The sequence below is a fragment of the Rhinatrema bivittatum genome, chromosome 6 (genome assembly GCF_901001135.1).
Source record: "Rhinatrema bivittatum chromosome 6, aRhiBiv1.1, whole genome shotgun sequence".
NCBI classification, from domain to species: domain Eukaryota; kingdom Metazoa; phylum Chordata; class Amphibia; order Gymnophiona; family Rhinatrematidae; genus Rhinatrema; species Rhinatrema bivittatum.
The window spans coordinates 106,076,676-106,094,831 of NC_042620.1; the positions used below are offsets into that span (position 1 = coordinate 106,076,676).

Below are 18,156 nucleotides of genomic sequence, written 5' to 3' on the forward strand. Positions count from 1 at the left end.
ATATGATTTGTGAGGCAAGACTTCCCTTAGGTAAAGCCATGCTGACTTTGTTCCATTAAACCATGTCTTTCTATATGTTCTGTGATTTTGATCTTTAGAACACTTTCCACTATTTTTCCTGGCACTGAAGTCAGGCTCACTGGTCTATAGTTTTCCTGGATCGCCCCTGAACCCTTTTTAAATATTGGGGTTACATTAGCCACCCTCCAGTCTTCAGGTACAATGGATGATTTTAATGATAGGTTACAAAATTTACCTAATAGATTTGAAATTTCATTTTTTAGTTCCTTCAGAACCCTGGGGTGTATACCATCCAGTCCAGGTGATTTACTACTCTTCAGTTTGTCAATCAGGCCTACTTCATCTTCTAGGTTCACCGTGATTTGGTTCAGGTTCATCTGACTCATCACCCTTGAAAACCATCTCTGGAACTGGTATCTCCCCAGCATCATCATTGGTAAAACACAGAAGCAAAGAATTCATTTAGTCTTTCTGCAATGGCCTAAAACTTCCCTAAGAGTCCCTTTAACCCCTCAGTCATCCAACCGACTCCCTTATAGGTTTTCTTGCTTCGGATGTATTTTAAAAACTTTTTATTATGACTTTTTGCCTCTACGGCCAACATCATTTCAAATTCTCTCTTAGCCTGCCTTATCAGTGTTTTACACTTAACTTGACAATGCTTATGCTTTTCCTATTTTCTTCAGATGGATCCTTCTTCCAATTTTGAAGGATTTTTTTGGCTAAAATAGCCTCTTTCAGCTCACCTTTTAACCTTGCTGGTAATTGTTTTGCCTTCCTTCCACCTTTTTTAATGCATGGAAGACATCTGGACTGCGCATCTAAGATTGTATTGTTATAACTATTTATATTTTTCCAAACAAACAGAGAAAAGTACATAGAAGCAATAACTCATATTGCAGTGAGGTACATGGCAAAAGATAGTACATAGGGGAGCAAACGATTGAGGGACAATAGAAGTGGAAATAAAAAAATAAACCCTAAGTGGCACCACAAATTAGCTTAAGTATCATTCAAATAATCAAGATATGGCCCCCAAGTACTGGTAAATTTAGGCATGCTTACCCTTAAGACTGTATTGTAGCTGTTCCAGATCAGCAATAGCCTGTATTTGTGAGCGCCAGTGAGGCATACTAGGGGTGACTTTTTTTATGAATGAGAGTGATCGTAGCATCAGCCATAGTGCCCAGGGAATGCCCCCCACCACCAGTAGGGAACCCATCAGGGCCAGGACATTTACCCTCCGGTAACAACTTGATAGCTGCCTGAATTTCAAGCAGAGAAATTGGGGCCACCATAAGATTCTATTTTTAAACAATGTCTACACCCGTTGTACACTTTTAACCTCTGCAGCTGCACCTTTCAGTTTTTTTCTATTTCGCTCATTTTATCAAAGTTTCCCTTTTGAAAATTTAGTGTTAGAGCTGTAGATTTACATACTGACCCCTTCCAGTCATTAGTTCAAATGTTATCACGTTATGATCACCATTGCCAAGTGGCCCCACCACTACCACTATTACCTCTCTCACCAAATCTTGCGTTCTACCAAGAATTAAATCTAAAATTGCTCCCTCTATCGTTGGTTCCTGAACCAATTGCTCCATGAAGCAGTAGTTTATTCCATCCAGGAACTTTGTCTCTAGCAAGTCCTGATGTTACATTTACCCAGTCAATATTGGGGTAATTGAAATCTCCTATTACTGCACTGCCAAATTTATTAGCTTCCCTGATTTCTCTTAGCATTTCATCATCTGACCATTTTGGCCAGGTGGATGGTAGTATACTCCTATCACCGTACTCATACCCAACACACATGCGATTTCAACTCATATAGATTCTAATGAGTATTTAGTCTCTTGTATGATCTTTATACTGTTGGACTCTATAGCCTCCTGGATATAAAGTGCCACACCCTCCAAGTTGATCCTATCATTGCGATATAATTTGTATCCTGATATAGCACTGTCCCGTTAGTTATCCTCCTTCTACCAAGTCTCTGTGATGCCAATTATGTCTATCTCATCATTCACCGCTATACACTCTGACTCTCCCATCTTACTTCTTAGATTTCTGGCAATGGCATACAGACATTTCAAAGTGTGTTTTTTATTTGTATTAACAACCTGCTTTCAGATGATAGGGATAATTTGGATTCTTTACTTACAGGCACATGGACTACGTTTGCATTTATTGGAACCTCTCTGTTGAGATGCCATAGCTCTCCTATTTCATTAGTATCCTTCAAAGATACATTCCTCCGAACCATTTAAAAGCTGCTCTATCTCCTTTTTAAAAGTTAGTGCCAGCAGCCTGATTTCATTCTGGTTTCCCAGTTTCTTACAAAACTGAATCCCTGCTCCCTGCATCATCGTCTCATCCATGAATTGAAACCCGAGAGCTTTGCCTGCCTCTGAGGACCTGCACCTGGAATGGGCAACATTTCAGAGAATGCCACCCTGGAGGCTCCAGATTTCAGCTTTCTACCTGAAATCCTAAATTTGGCTTCCAGAACTTCTCTCCCACATTTTCCTATGTCGTTGGTGCCCATATGTACCTCGGCAGCCAGCTCCTTCCTAGCACTGTCTATAATCCTATCTGGGTGACGCGTGAGGTGTGCCGCCTTCGCACCAGGCAGGCAAGTTACCAGGCAGTCCTCATGTCCACCAGCCACCCAGCTAGCTACATTTATGATGGCCGACCTAACCCTTCCCTCCTGGGCAGTAGCCCTAGGAGTCTTGTACTCAGTGCAAGAGGACAATGCATCACCTGGAGAGCAGGTCCTTGCTACAGGATCATCACTTCCTGCTACACCAAGATGATGTTCTCCAACCGTGAGACTTTTCTGATCCAAGGCAGCACCGGGTGACGTGTGAGGTGTGCCACCGTCGCACCAGGCAGGCAGGTTACCAGGCAGTCCTTCCGTTCATCAGCCACCCAACTATCTACATTTATTATGGCCGACCTAACCCTGCCCCCCGGTACTGTACAGGTTACATGGGGTAAATCAATCAGGAGCCTGAGTTTTTTTTTAAAATTTAATTTTATTTATATTCCAACTTTCAGCACTTCAAAGTGGATGACATTCAGGTACTGTAGTTATTTCTCTATTCATAGTGGGCTCACAATCTGACCCTGAGGCCACAAGGAGTGGTGACAGTGGTATTTAAACCCTGGCTTCCCACTGCTCTAACCCTTAGTCTTTTATAGCCAGCGAGCAGAGGTGTTTCAGGGATCGGGCTGAGGCAGAGCTGGAGGGGCAGAGTCAGCAGAATTTCAAATGTCTCTCTGGTACAGCACAAAAGTCGAGCCACGCACTTGGAAAATTATTGTTGGTGATGAGCAGGAGTTTTACTTGTTATTTGCCCGGTATATTGAGAGAAGGTTTTTTTATTCAGATGATCTTCAGCTGGGCAGCAGTATAAGAGGGCAGTGTTCCACTGGCACCAGGAGCTGGAGCTGAGGGGATGAATCCCAGGACCGATGTCTTCACCCTGCTGCTAAGTTCTGAGAGAGAGAGACTGTAACACTGAGAGAGAGATGCTCGTTTCAGCAGACATTGCACTGCTGCTGAGGATCTGTAAGAGTGATAGAACGGGCTGAGAGAATGACAGTTGGAATTAGCAGAAAGAGAGAGAGAGACCTGTTTCAGCTGGGAAGTACAGCTGTGGGGTGACAGGAAAAGGTTGCACAGGACCCTCCTATCTGACTGGGAAGGAAGCAGCATTTCACTCTGCAGACAAACTGTTAAGTACCAGTAGTTACTGCTCCTTTCCTTTTTTCCTCTTTGCTGTTTGCAGTTTTCCAAGCCTTTTGAGTTAACTGTAAATCCTTTTCTTATATATTAAAACATTCATTTATTAGCACTGTTTCTGTGAAGGATTAGTGACAGGTGAGTTAGTACTGAGCAGTGGCGTAGCCACGGGTGGGCCTGGGTGGGCAGGTGCCCACCCAACTTAGACCCAGGCCCACCCAACTGGCACCGGAACTGCAAGGCTGTCGCGGGATCCCATCCCCGCGACAGCGAACAAGAGAACCCACGCCTCGCGCGCCATCACGGCACACATGGGGCAGCGCTGCTGCGGCCGTATGGCCAACCGGTCTTCCTGTTCGGGGGGGGGGAGCGGAAGCGCCGCGGGCAGCTTCCGCTTCCTCCCCCCAATGCAGGAAGATCAGCTGCCTCTCCTGCTGCCACCCGTTCTCCTGCTATCTTCGGACCAAACGGCCCGCCGAACGTCCTGTTTGGGGGAGCGGAAGCGCTGCGCATAGCTTCCGCTTTCTCCCCCAGAGTAGGAAGATCAGCTGCCTCTCCTGCTGCCACCGGACTCCTGCTATCTTCGGGCGTTGGGCCGTACTGCCCGCCGATCTTCCTGCTTGGGGGGGGGAGGGAGGAAGCGGACGTTGTGCGCTGCGCTTCCGCTCCCCCCTCCCCCCCGACAGGAAGTTCGGACGCCCGAAGATAGCAGGAGTCCGGTGGCAGCAGGAGAGGCAGCTGATCTTCCTACTCTGGGGGAGAAAGCGGAAGCTGTGCACGTGCTTGAACGTGTATGTGTGGATGAGAATGGGAGTGTGTGTGGGTGAAAACTGGAGCCTGGGTGTGTATGTGGGTGAATGGGAGCTCGTATGTGTGGTTGAGAATGGGAGCCTGGGTTTGTGGGTGGATGAGAATGGGAGCTTGAATGTGTGTATATATGGGTGAGAATGAGAGCCTGGGTTTGTGTGGGTGGGTGAGAATGGAAGCTTGAATATGTGGATAAGAATGGGTGCTTGAATGTGTGTATGTGTGGGTGAGAATAGTACCTTAAATGTGTATATCTATGGATGAGAATGGGAGCTTGAATATGTGTGGGTGAGACTGGGAGCATGGGTTTGTGGGTGAGAATGGGAGTCTGGGTTTATGTGTGTGGGTGAGAATGGTTGCCTGGATGTGCGTCTGTGTGTGCATAAGAATATAAGCCTGGGGAGGGGTGAGAAAGTGAGAACTTGAATTTGAGCTGGGGGGGGGGGGGAGAGCATATGAGAGTGAGAGCTTGAGTGTGTGAGAGGGAGTCTGTGAGAGAAAGCGTGTATGTGTGTGTGTGGAAGGGAAGAAGACAGTAATAGAAGAAAGACACTGAAAAGGAATTAGGAAATGAGCTATAAGGGAAAAAATGGGACAAAGAGACCAGGACCAACTGATTAGAAAAATACAAAGATCAGACAACAAAGGTAAAAATATATATCTATATTTTGAGATGTTAGCAATTTAAATATAAGCAACAAAACCGCTCTCTCAAAATTTATGGACAGGTAGGAGCCGTGTATAAAATCGTAATAATAAGAAGGCTAAAGTACCACAAATCACCGTGAATTATGTTTGTATCATTAAGTAAACCTCATACTTAGGCGTAGATGTGAATGCTATGCTGCATAATTTGGCATTATTTATCAGTAAAAAAAACAACTAGTAGACCTGCATGCCTACAGCCCACCCATGTTAACCTTGTGCCCACCCAAAAAATCAATTCTGGCTACGCCACTGGTACTGAGTATCAGCAGGGTCCTGCACCAAGTCTCACACAGTTCTTTCAGGTTTTTGTGTCAGGTAGAGCTGGAGTAACCAACAAGCATCTGAATCAGTGAGGAGGTCTTCTGACCACAGATTGTGCTAATAAATAAACATTTGACTGCTATTTAGTGATTCCTCAATTGTTATATTTATTGTTTTGTCTTTTCTGGGTCCCTTTTCTAAGGTCTAAGCACCTCCCAGAGGAGGACCTAGTTTAGGGTAGTGAGTGGACTAAACCATTTGCTATGGCTCACTGGAGTAACTATAGAGGGCAGACAGTTCCCTGTGCTCTGAGGGACTCCTCGTCTCTGAGAAATCCCTGATTAGCACTGTGAAATCCCTGAATACCAACAAAATATTTCTTCATTTATATTTATAAACTAATAGGTCCTTTCAGCGGTGCTGAGAGCAGGAAGTTAGCTAGACTTACCCAGGTACGGGTTCCCGCTGGATAGACCCAAAGACAGTGGAGTAAGTTTATCTATCTCACTTCAGGGCTGCTACCCAGCTAAACATAAGCCCCACACCCGGTCATCTCTTTTTATCCAGGTAAGTTAGCCATTCATTGGCCCACAATTTTAACACTTTGCGGTTTGTCCAGCTAAATTCCGAATTCAGCCGGCCAAATCTGCTGACCAAGGACCTTTAAAAGTATTATAGGGCACAAAGCGATGTTTGCAAAGTCTCCTTACCGTTTTTTTTTCTTCGAAGCGCATGCACTGCAATCAGACCAAATACACACGGGATGTCAAGGAGAAGTAAGGGAAAGGAAAAGGGGAAGCATAAACAAGACAGAGAAAGGGGAGGAAAAGTAGAGAACAGCAAAGGCAGGTGGACAGAGAGGAAGGAGAAGGAAGATATAGAGAAGGGAGGCATGGGCTAGGGGAGAGGAGTGAGAGCAGAAGAGCATTGGAAGGAGGGTGGGAGGAGTCGATACAATAACAGGAAAGAGCAAAGGAGAAAAAGATGGAAGGGGAGAACAGGAGATAAGGCAGGGAGATTGATGGGAGAGGGTGGAGGGAAGATAGAGAGGGAGAGGCTTGGGGTAGGGGAGAGCAGAGGGAGCAGTGGAAAGAGGGGTGGGAATAGTTGCACCGGTGCTGAAGTTTGCAGGATGAGCGGAACCGGAAAGAGAAAGAAAGGAGATATGTGAGCATTTCCTGATGTCCTACTTTCCATCTGAGCTACAGGCATTGATGTTGGTTATCACAAACAGGCCAATACAGTAAGGTGCGGTAGAAAGAGGTGCATTAGTGCCGGGCACACCTGCGTTTGCCGCACGCACAGTTCGGATCACATACCGCTCGAGACTGTATTTAAATGGCAATCTTTGCGTGCCTTGAAGGCTTTATGCATAAGCAACACGAAATCAGACGAAAAAGAAGAGTCTGAAGACAAATCTGTCTGATCCCCCTCAGGGACCTCTGGATTGGCAGCACAGCTGGGTCTCGCAGGTCTGTCCCCCTTAGGGACTCTGCGTTGTGGTGACAATCGCGGTTGAGGGTCGTCCTCCCCCCCGTGCCGCTGGCGCCTTGGGGCGTTCCCACGGGAACGGGTCGGCACCTGAAGAATGTAAGTTCCCAAATGCTCCGGTCACTGTTTGGACCCTCACCAGGTCCCTGCCCGTGGCCGCAGAGACTCCCTTGCCTCCGGAGAGGCAATCGGAACACAAATTGTCCCAGGACAGTTGCGCCCGCGCGGTGCCGCAGGCCCTACAAGCGGCCCGATGCGGCATGCTGCAGCAAAAAACAGCCCCGAAAATCGCTCGGAAGGTGGCGAAAATGGCGCGCAAGCACCCAAATGCGACCAGAAGGGAAGGAGAATGAAGCCCCGACAGAACACACACAAAAAAATTTTAACTTTTTTTTTTTTTTAAATATACTCGCCCAATAGTCTCCGGGTCCTGGACCTACTGGGGGGAGTGAGCCGGGCTCCCCGGTATCACCCCCAGTCACGAATTCACGCTGGCAGGAGGGCAAAGCACCCCACACCTCAGCGGCCTCGGAAACCAGGGGGGATGGTCCCCTCCAGACCTCACAACCCCCCGGGAGGCGGGAGACTGGACCTGCAGGCAAACCACTGCGCTCCTATACCTTATTCTAACTTTATCCTTCTTTTTACCCAGCTAACAATACTATCTAGAACTGAAAAACTAGGCCTCAGCACAGACTGTAGGTTCTGCACCTCCTCCACCTGCTAGGAGACAGAGGAATACTGCCAGACTGTAGGTGGCACCAGCCTAGATAAGGCATAGGTTTGTTTGATAAACTTCTGTCTCCAACTGCTAGAGGGGGGGCAAAACCCAGGAGTCTGGACTGATCCGGGTACGTACAGGGAATTTAGCTTAGCCAGTTCAGCACTGAGGAGCCTCCTGAAATCTTAGCCTGAGCAGTTCCAGAGGATCTAACCTCGCTGAAGGACCTGTCCCTTAATCTAAAAAAAATACCCACCTCTATCCTGACTCCCAATCGCTCGGTCATTTTTGATGCAGGCTTGTCTTCGTCTGTTAAAGAAAGGTTCAGACTTTAAAATGTGCAAGGCTGAATGCACATCACCATTATATACAGGGAGGACAATAATGAAAGCCATTTCTGGGGGTAAAGCGCTCTTTTATCCACAGAAATAGGCTGTTTGATTACTGTCCATCCTCTACACAAGTAAAAGTAGGAGCATAGAACAAGGCGTGGGCTTTTTCCCGTGTAGTTTTGTAAATATTTCTGGTTTGGAGTTCGGACAGGGGGAAAACGTATGCAGAGCTTTCCTTTAACACCGTGCCCTCACAAAAAGCAGGCAGGGATATTTTTGAGGGGGCAATAAACAAAGCAAATCTAGATGTGTACTTTTGCATTCCTTATCACCTCAGGTTAAAATTCAGATGGGATTGGCCAGACCTTGCATACTTTGATTATTTAGGTCAAGGCTGGGAAACATCCAGACCCAGATGAGACCCACAGCTCAGTCCCAGGCAGCCACTGCCAGAGCCCCAAACCAGAGGTTCATGGAGGGAGCTTTTGCTCCATGTCTCTGACTCCTCCCCCTCCCCCCATAATCAAATGTTCACGGCAGGAGCGAGCATGATCTGCTGCCACAGCTTGGGTTCATCTCCCCACCTTGTCCTTGAATGAAATATTCATAAGGACTGGAGAGTGGCACGAGAGCTCCTGCCTCATCCTTGGCTCCTTCTTGCAGCCTCCCACCCCAAGAAAAACTGAGAGAGGCAAGACTCGCTTTCAATTGCTTCCCCTCCCCCTTTATAATCCCACACAATGTTTGTTTTGGTTAAATAAAGGCCACAGTTTATTATAACATGACCCGAGCCCCTAACACTTAATACACTATTCAACATATACACTCACCCCCCCTTTCATCCCCTTCTTAACAACTTGCTCCCCACCTCGACCCAGTGGTAGAGCTACACCCATAGAGTCCATTTCCTTACCCCGCCTCGCACCAGCGTGGGTAAGTACCCCGGCCTCTGAGCTTCGGCCCCCCTCTTGTTCATTGGCCACCTCATGTAGCAGCCCCTCGCTACACGAGATACCTCCCCCCCCCCCCCCCCCAATGCCTTTTAACAACACATAACAAAATCAACCACATTGGGCTGGGGTTACCCGCCACTGTGACAATCAATAAAGACAACACACATTGAATAACATCCAATGATTCTCCCGTAAGGGAGGGAGGAGGGAAATATTCCAGCCTGCTCCCTCAGCCCTCTCGCACCCAACTGAGGCGCGAAAGGGCTCTCTGCCATAACTAACTATTACCCCAACCAATCCCAGCTCCTCAATTCAAAATATTTCCTTTTCATTGGCCCCTTAGCTTTACTTTCTCCCCCTCCCCTTTCCCTCCTAACTTATAATTTAATCCTATCCTACCGCTCGCTAACCCCCGTTATTATCTGCTAAGCAATACAAGATTGCTTAGCCTTCACTTAAATGTTCACAGGGAAAACAGAGCAAGAGCTGTGCTGCTTCTGGCTCTGCCCCTGCCACACAGAATGAAATATTCATGGCAGGAATGAAGAGCACACATCACATCTCTTCCTTTACCTCCCTGGAATAAAACATTCTTAGCAGAAGTAAAGCAAAAGCTGCTTCACCTGACACTCGGAGGTTAAACCCTTGCTCACTTGCTTGGACCTTGAAGATCCTAGCAAGCACTGCAGAGGCCTTGCCTGCTCCTGCACTTGTGCCTCTCTCCTGACAACCTCCCACCCACCAACTGGGTTTCCCAAGTACCCTACCACCTGCTCCTTCATGAGGGCTTTCTGAGGACATTGTGACTCCCTAAACCTGGGGTTTCACAGTATCCAGACAAATAAAGAAGGCACATCCAAAAAATACCAGAATCACTGAAAAACTCACTTACCTAGGATCCACAGTGCTAATAAACAGAGCTTGTTATGAAGAATGTATTACAAGCAGGGGAAGAAGAAAAGGAATTTCACAGTAACTCCAACTGGTTTTTAAGTGAATGTTTTTGCAGAGCTGAATGCTGCACCTGTCTCAGTCGGCTCTGAGGGTGCTGATAGGATCAGCTCAGACTGTACAACTGGCTGGGCTTCTTTAGCTTTACAAACTCTCCCTGTCTGTCCCTATTAACCCACAGCTCTATCTCTCCCTCAGGGACCCTCTAATGGTAATAAAAGGGAATTTTACATGGGAGGGAAATAATATTAACCACTAAAACTGTTTTGCTAAAAGGAGAAGTAAGGGAAAGGAAAAGGGGAAGCATAAACAAGACAGAGAAAGGGAATGAAAAGCAAAGAACAGCAAAGGCAGGTGGGCAGAGAGGAAAGAGAAGGAAGATATAGAGCGTTCACCCAGCAAGATAGGAACCAATCTCTTGAAGAGACAGCGTAGTCCAGGCAGAAGGTCTGTGGCAGATAGTGAAGAGACGAAGTGATGGTCACAGGAACATGGAGACGTTGCAGGCATGAAGACCCAAGAGACGCTGGAGGCATGAAGACACAGGAGACGCTGGAGGGACGATGACACAGGAGACACTGGAGGCATGAAGACACAGGAGACGCTGGAGGCATGAAGACCCAAGAGACACTGGAGGCATGAAGACACAGGAGACGCTGGAGGCATGAAGACCCAAGAGACGCTGGAGGCATGAAGACCCAGGAGACGCTGGAGGCATGAAGACCCAAGAGACGCTGGAGGCATGAAGACCCAAGAGACGCTGGAGGCATGAAGACACAGGAGACGCTAGAGGCATGAAGACCCAAGAGACGCTAGGAGGCATGAAGACACAGGAGACGCTGGAGGCATGAAGACCCAAGAGACGCTGGAGGGACGATGACACAGGAGACACTGGAGGCATGAAGACACAGGAGACGCTGGAGGCATGAAGACCCAAGAGACGCTGGAGGGACGATGACACAGGAGACACTGGAGGCACGACACCAAAGCACAGGGATCACAGTCTAGGAGCAACAGAGGACATCTGTTGCAAAGAGCAAGAAAGAAAGGAGTTGCCTGGTTTCAAACCTCTACTATGGTGATGTCATAATCAGACATCATAATCCCGAGCTGGCTTAGCTCTCCAGCTGCAGCCCTTAAAGGGACCTAACACTTTGCTCTCTGGCTATAGTTTTCCCCCTGTCCGAACTCCAAACCAGAAATATGCCTTGTTATATGCTCCTACCTTTACTTGTGTAGAGGATGGACAGTAATCAAACAGCCTATTTCTGTGGATAAAAGAGCGCTTTACCCCCAGAAATGGCTTTCATTATTGTCCTCCCTGTATATAATAGTGATGTGCATTCAGCCTTACACATTTTAAAGTCTGAAACTTTCTTTAACAGACGAAGACAAGCCTGCATCAAAAATGACCGAGCGATTGGGAGTCAGTGTAGAGGTGGGTATTTTTTTTAGATTAAGGGACAGGCCCTTCAGTGAGGTTAGATCTTCTGGAGGCTTCTCAGTGCTGAACCGGCTAAGCTAAATTTGGGAACATTTCCATGCTGGTAATCAGTTTGCCTTCCTTCCATTTTTCTTAATGCATGGAATACACCTGGTCTGTGCTTCTAGGATGCTACTTTTAAACAAGGCCCACGCCTGTTTTTTCTAACTACTTTTCTCATTTTCTCAAAGTTTCCCTTTTGAAAGTTTAGTGCTAGAGCCATAGATTTACATACTGTTCCCCTTTCAGTCATTAATTTAAATTTGATCATATTATGATCACTATTGCCAAGCAGCCCCACCACTGTTACCTGTCTCACCAAATCCTGAGAGGAGAGGATCACCTTGCTGGTGGCTGAAAGGAATCAGTAAGTTTTTGCTTGGGACATTGTCTTTTTTAAAAGTATTGGGGCAACGTTAACTATTTGGGAATATTATTTAGTGTGTTTGTGCCTTTAATAGTCAGAAAGGCAGTGAATAAACAAGTTAGACTGTATTTTTAAATAGTCAGTCAATAAGGTAGCAGTAGGTAGGCAGTGAATAAACAAGTTAGACTGTATTTTTAAATAGTCAGTCAATAAGGTAGCAGTAGGTAGTGTGTTTATTTTTAAAAGTCTGCAATACAAACTGAGTGTTTGTATTGAAAAAAAACCCCACAAAAAAAAACAACCAACCCAAAAAGTATCCAGAAGCTAGAAATAAGCTAGGAGCAGTATATACCTAAGTAGAAAAGTTGAATAGTTCAGCTCAGTTACTCACCTTGGAAAGGTGTTGAGGTAGTGTGATTGGGTTTGAATAGGCACCAACATTTGTTAATCAAGAGAGCAGTGAGTCACTCAGGCTGACTAACTGAAGTTAAGACTGTTTGTATTTCCCAACCCTCCCCCCCCCCCCCAGGTCATCCCTTAATTTATAGGCAAGTGCCACTTTCACAAAAAAAAAACAAAAACCCAACAAAACCTTTATTGAGAATTCGATCAGAGCCCAGTAGGCCACTACCAGACACATAGTGAATTCACTAATACATTTAAAGGACGTTAGACACATTCCTACTCCCATAGCAACCTAAAACTTAACTAGGAACTGATCAAAATTGAGATGAAGACAGCAGTCCAGCACAAGAGGGGGGCTTCCTAGTCTTTTGCATCGAGTGTCACATGTATGATTTTTTACCCACCGGTGAGAAGTTGTACATGTGCATGCGATGCAAAGAGCTCCTGGCTCTCAGAGAACGAGTCCGATCTCTGGAGGCTAGAGTGGCAGACCTGGAGGAGCTGAGGCAGACAGAGAGGTATATAGATGAGACCTTCAGGGACATAGTAGTCAAGTCCCAACTTCAGACTGGCAGCCCTGGTGCTGCCTTGGAGGAAGAAGGTCTCATGATGGGAGAACACCAACCAGGTACAGCAGGAAAGGATCCTGTAGCAAGGACCTGCTCTCCAGGTAATGCATTGTCCTTTCTCACTGAGGATATCTCCCCAAGACCTACTGCCCAGGAGGGAAGGGTTAGATCGGCCGTCATAGTTGGTGATTCAATTATTAGGAATGTAGATAGCTCGGTGGCTGGTGGGCATGAGGATCGCCTGGTAGCATGCCTACCTGGTGCGAAGGTGGCGGACCTCAAGCGTCACCTAGATAGGATTTTAGACAGTGCTGTGGAGGAGCCGACTGTCGTGGTACATGTGGGCACCAACGACATAGGAAAATGTGGGAAGGAGGTTCTGGAAGCCAAATTTAGGCTCTTAGGTAGAAAGCTTAAATCCAGAACCTCCAGGGTAGCATTCTCTGAAATGCTCCCTGTTACACACGCAGGTCACCAGAGGCATGCAGAGCTCCGGAGTCTCAATGCGTGGATGAGCCGATGGTGCAAGGAAGAGGGATTCAGTTTTGTTAGGAACTGGGGAACCTTTTGGGGAAGGGGGAGTCTCTTTCGAAGGGATGGGCTCCACCTTAACCAGGGTGGAACCAGACTACTGGTGCTAACCTTTAAAACGGAGATAGAGCAGCTTTTAAACTAGAACAAAGGGGAAAGCCGACAATCGCTCAGCAGCGCATGGTTCGGAGAGAGGTATCTTTAAAGGATACTAATGATGCATTAGAATTAGGGCATCTCGACAGTTAGGTTCCAATAATTAGAAAAGTAGTCCAAGTGCCTGTAACAAAAACCTCTCCTGAGCTAAAAATTTCTAACTTATCCCTATCAATTAAAAAGCAGAATGAAAATACAAACAAAAAACAAACTTTGAAATGTTTGTATGCTAATGCAAAAAGTCTAAGAAGTAAGATGGGAGAATTAGAATGTATAGGAGTGAATGATGACAGACTTAATTGGCATCTCAGAGACTTGGTGGAAAGAGGATAACCAATGGGACAGTGCTATACCGGGGTTCAAATTATAGCGCAATGACAGAGAGGAGCACTCGGGAGGAGGTGTGGCGCTTTATGTCCGGGATGGCATAGAGTCCAACAGGATAAACATCCTGCATGAGACTAAATACAAAATTGAATCTTTATGGGTAGAAATCCCTTGTGTGTCGGGGAAGACTATAGTGATAGGGGTATACTACCGTCCACCTGGTCAAGATGGTGAGACGGACAGTGAAATGATAAGAGAAATTAAGGAAGCTAACCAAATTGGTAGTGCAATAATAATGGGAGACTTCAATTACCCCAATATTGACTGGGTAAATGTATCATCACGTCACGCTAGAGAGATAACGTTCCTGGATGGAATAAATGATAGCTTTATGGAGCAATTGGTTCAGGAACCGACGAGAGAGGGAGCAATTTTAGATCTAATTCTCATTGGAGCACAGGACTTGGTGAGAGAGGTAACGGTGGTGGGGCCGCTTGGCAATAGTGATCATAATATGATCAAATTTGATTTAATGACTAGAAGAGGAACAAAGTGCAAATCCAAGACTCTCGTGCTAAACTTTCAAAAGGGAAACTTTGATAAAATGAGAAAAATTGTTAGAAAAAAACTGAAAGCAGCAGCTACAAAAGTAAAAAAATGTCCAAGAGGCGTGGTTATTGTTAAAAAATACCATTCTAGAAGCACAGTCCAGATGTGTTCCACACATTAAGAAAGGTGGAAAAAAGGCAAAACGATTACCGGCGTGGTTAAAAGGGGAGGTGAAAGAAGCTATTTTAGCCAAAAGATCTTCATTCAAAAATTGGAAGAAGGATCCAACAGAAGAAAATAGGATAAAGCATAAATGTTGGCAAGTTAAATGTAAAACAGTGATAAGACAGGCTAAGAGAGAATTTGAAAAGAAGTTGGCTGTAGAGGCAAAAACTCACAGTAAAACCTTTTTTAAATATATCCGAAGCAGAAAGCCTGTGAGGGACTCAATTCTTTTTACCACACAAGGTGTTGGCTTAGGAGTTTACCTAAAGCTTCCTTATTTCGTCTCCAGTAACCATTCCCACACTTCTTCTGGGGAAGACGATATCTGCTATGAATTCGCATGAGATCAAGTAGCAAGCATAGAAGGAAGGGCCTGTAAATCTATCCCACGCATATAGATTGTGGGTATCCTGAAAACCTGACAGGTGGGGTTTCCACTGCACATATATGGAACCCATTGGTCTTCAACTTGCTTTTTCGGTATCTAAGTTATCCTTGCACTCAGACGCATGCCTGTTTCTGCAGCAAGTTAAAAATAGCTCCACTGGGGATTGAACCCAGGCCCTTCCATGTGTAAAGCAGATGTGATACCCACTACATTATGGAACCAACTAACCTCTTCTTTTAACCTGTGAGCAACTGTTGAAGTCTTGATGCCAGACTAAAGGCGGACTAATTGAACAAGCATCTCAGCTAGAGAAGTGCATTCATTGAAAACAAAATATAAAAATGAAATCAGTGGAGCCAACTTGTTTATTTTTATTTATTTATTTTATTTATTAAAAATTCTTGTATACCATCGTTCATAATATACATCACAACGGTTTACATGTTACAAAATCATAAAATCAAACTGAAATATCTAAAAGGTACAGTAAAATATGATAAAAAAATAAAATTGTTAATCAATTATTAATAAATGAACATAAAACAAAGATAAAAATAATGTTTCTTTAAACCAATTAGTCCTTTTTTTCAAGATAGTCAATATAAGCCTGTTCGAACAGCCATGCTTGTAGAGCTTTTTTAAAAGCTTTAAACTCTGACTCCAAACTCTTAGGGTCCAAAATGAGCTGAAGGGGACCCGTGAACTAAAGGAATCCTACTTGTTTCATTTCTGTCAAACAGAATGATTTCTATAAGCAATTATAGTCAAAAGACCCATGGAAATCATAGGCATAGCAACAGTTGCAAATGTATGGAGAAAGGTTCATACACTGTGGAGCGGGCAGGCTGCAGAGAAGGGACGGATTGGCATACCGTCAAGCAATGAGAGTTATGATGTATCGCAGCGGAGCATTTTCCTAGTCTCCTATAATGCCGCAGAGCGGGTTACAGTGATGCTGAGTTCGAAGAATGAGCATGTCACAGCCTTGCTCTGCATTGTTTCTCTAGACATTGTCTGTGTGAAAGCATAGCTCTGAGGTCTCTCCGAATTCTTGGTAAGGATTTTTGCTGTGGCAGCCCATTAACACAAGACAGGAAAACAAACCATGGCGGCAGCATGGCATCACAATATCTCTGCATCATTGTAGATTTGTGTTGCTTTGCTTGTTGTTCTGTTTTTCCTTTTTCGTGATTGAAGCCTTAGCTACACTTCAGATTAGTTATTTATTCTCTGTATGACTGCCAGTGGGCACATTGTGGGCAGTGGGAGCTAGGTAGTACTGGGCATAAGCAAGCAGTGAAGGCAGGCCAGAAAGTGCAGCATAACAGGCTGTATTGTGAAGCCTGTCTGTGACAGAGAAATAGTGCAGACAGAGCAGACAGGATGACATTCACTGTTTGCCTGGCAGAAGGCAAAGTGTGTGCAGTGGGCACTAGGCAGTGGGCATTATAATACCACGGAAAAATGTTAAATCGTTGTAGTAATCTTAACATCCCCGGTGACATATATCAATGATGTGAGGGAGAGGGAAAGGCAGAGCAGATGAAGTAACTTTAAATGTGTCCAAAATTGCGCACTTTTGCACTGGCACCGGCAGGTAAAAAACCAAAAATGAGTACGGATGTGAATTGTGTCCCCTATTGTCTTAATGATTGAAATCATCTGGCAGGAGAAGAAAATCGTGTTTGGCACGATTGTTTCGTTAAAAAATCGTTTTTTCTGATTAGTGCGCACTAACCGGGAGTTAGTGCGCACTAACAGAAAATGATACAATTTGACACTTTTCAGGTCAGTTAAGGTCAGTTTAGGAATGAATATGTATTCTTATTGGCTGCCCTCTTATTTATTCATGTTACCAAGGTTCCCACTGACAATATATGGGGGATGGGAAATGGAAACAGTTGGTAGCTTGACAAAAAAAGTAATGTGATCAGTCAATGTGACTAGAACTTGTGCCCTAACCCTGATACCAGGGGTGTTGTGATCTTCCTGAACACAGTGCCCTAACCCTGACACCAGGGGTGTTGTGATCTTCCTGTACACAGTGCCCTATCCCTATTAATACCAGGAGTATTGTGATCTTCCTGCACACAGTGCCCTAACCCTGATACCAGGGGTGTTGTGATCTTCCTGCACACAGTGCCCTATCCCTCTTAATACCAGGAGTGTTGTGATCTTCCTGCACACAGTGCCCTATCCCTATTAATACCAGGAGTGTTGTGATCTTCCTGCACACAGTGCCCTAACCCTGACACCAGGGGTGTTGTGATCTTCCTGCACACAGTGCCCTATCCTTGATACCAGGAGTGTTGTGATCTTCCTGCACACAGTGCCCTATTCCTGATACCGGGGGTGTTGTGATCTTCCGGCATGCAGTGCCCTATCCCGGTTACCGGGGGTGTTGTGATCTTCTTGCACACATCCCGGTATCAGGAATAGGGCACTGTGTGCAGGAATATCACAACACCCCTGGTATTAGGGATAGGGCACTGTGTGCAGGAAGATCACAACACTCCTGGTATTAATAGAAATAGGGCACTGCATGCAGGAAGATCACAACACCCCTGGTATCAGGGATAGGGCACTGTGTGCAGGAAGATCACAATACCCCGGAGGAGTGAGGGTCAGGCAGCTCCCCCCTGTCTGTGAAGCCAGCCTCTCACTAGTAATGCAGGGAAGGAGCTGTCTCAGCCTTCACCATCCTCCCCCCCCCCCCTCACCCACACACCATTCAATGGCTGGGACATGGGGGAGGGGAGGAGTGAGGGTCAGGCAGCTCCCCCCTGTCTGTGAAGCCAGCCTCTCACTAGTAATGCAGGCGGGATAGGGCACTGCATGCAGGAAGATCACAACACTCCTGGTATTAATAAGGATAGGGCACTGTGTGCAGGAAGATCACAACACCCATGGTTTCAGGGTTAGGGCACTGTGTGCAGGAAGATCACAACACCCCTGGTATCAGGGTTAGGGCACTGTGTGCAGGAAGATCACAACACCCCTGGTATCAGGGTTAGGGCACTGTGTGCAGGAAGTTCACAACACTCCTGGTATTAATAGGGATAGGGCACTGTGTGCAGGAAGATCACAATACCCTTGGTGTCAGGGTTAGGGCACAGTGTGCAGGAAGATCACAACACCCCTGGTATCAGGGATAGGGCAC

At 45.9% G+C, this 18,156-nt stretch overlaps 1 protein-coding gene and 1 long non-coding RNA gene across 3 annotated transcripts in view; one reads left to right on the plus strand and one right to left on the minus strand.

Annotated features, from left to right (window-relative positions):
• The window catches only part of LOC115093639 (collagen alpha-1(XXVIII) chain-like), a 271,500-nt gene that overhangs the window by 22,884 nt on the left and 230,460 nt on the right, over positions 1–18,156 (plus strand). The window lies entirely within an intron of this gene.
• On the minus strand, positions 6,539–10,547 carry LOC115093640. 2 transcript variants are annotated; one of them, XR_003857366.1, is made up of 3 exons: positions 10,392–10,547; positions 8,017–8,069; positions 6,539–6,666 (listed from the first exon to the last, which is right to left on the minus strand). It is a non-coding gene; the product is annotated as an uncharacterized LOC115093640 (long non-coding RNA). The 2 variants fall into 2 exon arrangements; XR_003857364.1 differs by lacking the exon at positions 10,392–10,547 and adding an exon at positions 9,938–10,345.